The following is a 3,776-nucleotide window of genomic DNA, read 5'->3' as shown; positions in this document are numbered from 1 at the left end:
TCTTAGATCCTGCACAGAAAAGGTGAGCTCCCAAAACACCTGGCTTTGAAAGCCAAAGGGGAATACATCCAGAATAATTATAAAACTGCAGGAAAAGAAAAACTTGCTTATAAAGGGATTATGCACAGACTTAATCCACAAAGACACCAGCACAAAAGCACCAGTTAGAAAAGCATATAGACCATAAGCGAAAGGGACACATTATTAATCTTTAAGCACGTTCCGAGGAAGCAGGAGGCAGCTGGGACTCTCCCCCAAAACTGAGACACTAGCAGCAGCCATCTTTGTAATCTTGTTCTGTTGAGCTGATGCCAGCACTAGTGGGTACCATTTTGGAATCCTCCCTCCAGCTTGCTACCTCCAGAGGGAGACCCCGCTGAGTGCCCTACCTACTCCTACATTTCATCTAGAACTTGCAACAGGCTGGATGATAAACCCACAGCCCTTTCTGCCTGTCTGTTAACCCCACCCACGAGCCAACCTATTGAAGTCTCATTTAGGCCTCATGGCTGGCTGGGCACCACCAGCGCTACCCACCAGTGTTTCTGCAGCAGTCATATCAAGGCATAACAGGTAATTGGGCCAGGGGCTAGCCCCACAGCAGCTGCAGCCCCACCATCACAACTACATGCATGCAGCCCACATAGGAGACAACTCTGGAGCACATGGCTCTGGTGGTCTGATGAGATTACCCCACAAGATGTCTCCTACATAAGTCCATTTCTTCAAGAGTGAGAGATATAGATGATCTACCTAATATGTAGAAACAAACACAGAAAAGTAGGCAAAATGAGACAGAGGACTATGTTCCAAATGAAAAAAAAAAAAAAAACAAGACAAAACCTCAGAAAAAGAACTAAATAAAATAGAGATAGGCAATCTACACAATAAAGAGATCTAAGTAATGGTCATAAGATGCTTAATGAACTCTGGAGAAGAATGGATGAACACAGTGAGAACTTCAACAAAGAGATAGAAAATATAAGAAAGTACCTATCAGAGCCAAATAATATAGTAACTGAAGTAAAAATTACACTAGTGGGAATCAACAGTGTAATCTGGGAGACAGATTTGTGGAAATCACCCAAGCTGAATGGCAAACAAATAAACAACTTTTAAAAGTGAAAATAGGTTAAAGAACCTCTGGAACAACATCAAGCATAATAACATTTACATTATAGCAGACACAGAAAGAGGAGAGAGAGACAGAGAGAGAGAGAGACAGAAAATTATTTGAAGAAATAATAGCTGAAAACTTCCCTCACCTAGGGAAGCAAATAGACATCTAAGTCCATAAAGCACAGAATCCTAAACAAGATGAGTCCAAAGAAGTCCACTCCAATACATGTCATAATTAAAATGCCAAAAAATAAAGATAAAGAGAGAATCTTAAAGGTAGCAAGAGAAAAGCAACTAGTTGTATACAATGAAAGCCCCATAATAGTATAAACTGATTTTTCAGCAGAAACTTTGCAGACCAGAAGAGATTGGCACGATACATTCAAAGTGCTAAAAGGAAAAAAAAAAAAAATACTAGCGGTCGGACAAGCATCTTTGCTGAGGGTCGCATTGAGCTACGAGCTGCTTCAGGGGCATCTTTAGGAGTCAGCAACAAGGCAGATGACATCAAGACCAAAATCAAGAATTACCAAACTGTCCCTCTTGACAGCCACTTTCCCAACCAGAACCAGACCAGACCAGGAACTGTTGGCAGAACTACCTGGACTCCACCGCTGTAAGAAGGCAATGACTGCTAAAGGGAGTGATGTCTAAATGTGCAATGGTACTGGCGTGGGTACAAGTCCCTCTGCCCCATATCCTGGGTATCAGCCTGGGATGACTGCCAGGCAAAAGGCACATTTCCTGGAAAGATCTGAACTGGCTCCACCCCATCCTTCTATTCTCCATTCTTCTCTCAGGAAGGTGAAGGGAAACCTGGGTACATCCCACACTGGGGTTCTGAATCATGTGTTAACTAATAATAAATACTTGTTGGAAAAGTGTTTAAAAAAAAGAAAGAAAAGAATACTCTACCCAGCAAAGTTATTTAGAATTAAGGAGACATGGAGACATAAAGAATTTCCCAGACATGAAAAAGTTAAAGAAATTCATCATCACTAAACTGGCCATGCAAGAAATGTTCAAGGGACTTTCTTTAGCTTAAAAAAAAAGCCATAACTAGAAATAAGAAAATATATGAAAGAAAAAAATTCCTTGGTAAAGGCAAGGCAAACATATAGTAAAGGTAGTGAATTAACAATTTATAAACCTAGTATGAAGGTTAAAAGATAAAACTAGTAAAATCACCTGTAGCTACAATAATTATTTAAGGGATACACAAAACAAAAAGATGTAAAGTATAATATAAAAACATAAAATGTGGATGGAAGGTAAATGTAGCGCTTTTAGAATACATTTGTATTCAAGAAACCACAAAATTAAAATAGACCGCTATATAATTAGGTCGTGAAATATGAACCTCATGGTAACCAAATAGCAAAGTTCGTTTCACACACACACACACACACACACACACACACACACACACACACACACACAAGAATCCAAACATAACACTAAAGAAAGTCATCAAATCACAAGAGAAGAGAGCAAGAGGAGAAGAAAGAACAACTACAAAAGAAAAACTATAAAAATAACTATTAAACAATTAATAAAATGGCAATAAGTACATACCTATCAAAAATTACTATGTAAATGGACTAAATTCTCCAAGAAAAAGACATAGGCTGACTGAATGGATAAAAAAAAGATCTATCTATCTGTTGCTTATAAGAGACTCATTTCAAACCTAAAGATACACATAGACTGAAATTAAGAAGGATGGAAAAAGATATTTCATACAAATGGAAATGAAAAGAACTCTGAGGTAGCAATACTTATATTAGACAAAACAATTTAAAACAAAGACTAACAAGAGACAAAGAAGGGCATTACATAATGATGGAGGGAAAAATCCAGCAAGAGGATATAACACTTATAAAGATGTATACACCCAACATAAGAGCACCTAAATACATAAAATACTAACAGACAAAAGTTGATAGTATACAAAAATATATCAGTAAGGGACTATTACACCTCATTTACATCAATGGATATATTATCCAGACAGAAAATCAATCAAGAAGCATTGGCCTTAGATCAGATTGACTTAATAGAGATATACAGAACATTCCATTCAAAAACAGAATAGCCTATGATAGATGATTGGACAAAAAAAGGCTGTGATACGTATATACAGTGAAATATTACTTAGCCATAAGAAAAGATGAAATACTGCCATTTGCAAAACATAGATGCACATAGAGATAATCACGCTAAGCAATATAAGCCAGGCATAAAAAGTTGAAAATCACATGATATCACTTATATGTGGGATATAAACCTAAAAGCAACAAATGAACAGGACAAACAAACAGAGACTAGAGGGTAAGGGGTGGGTGGAGCAGGGAGGTAGATGAGGTAAAGGGGGTCAAATACGTAGTGACAGAAAAAAATCTAACTATGGGAAGTGAACACACAGTGTAAATATAGATATGTCTTACCGTTAAAGTGTACAGTTAAAACTTATTGGATTTCATTAATCAGTGTCGCCATAAAATAAATAAATTAAAAAAACAAACAGAATACATATTCTTTTTAAGTGCACATGGAACATTCTCCAGGACAGATCATGTTTGGCCATAAAACAAATTTCAGGTAAATTTAAGAAGACTGAAATCATATGAAACATCGTTTCTGACTACATGGTATGA

The 3,776-nt window shown here is 37.1% G+C and overlaps 1 pseudogene; it reads left to right on the top strand.

Annotated features, from left to right (window-relative positions):
- Nucleotides 1–505: 505 nt before the first annotated feature.
- On the top strand, nucleotides 506–1,877 carry LOC118607698 (annotated as a pseudogene).
- Nucleotides 1,878–3,776: the final 1,899 nt, after the last annotated feature.

This window comes from Rousettus aegyptiacus, unplaced genomic scaffold (genome assembly GCF_014176215.1).
Source record: "Rousettus aegyptiacus isolate mRouAeg1 unplaced genomic scaffold, mRouAeg1.p scaffold_m13_p_10, whole genome shotgun sequence".
Lineage (NCBI taxonomy): Eukaryota > Metazoa > Chordata > Mammalia > Chiroptera > Pteropodidae > Rousettus > Rousettus aegyptiacus.
The sequence above is the reverse complement of the archived record's forward strand: the minus strand, read 5'-3'. Positions and strand labels throughout refer to the sequence as shown.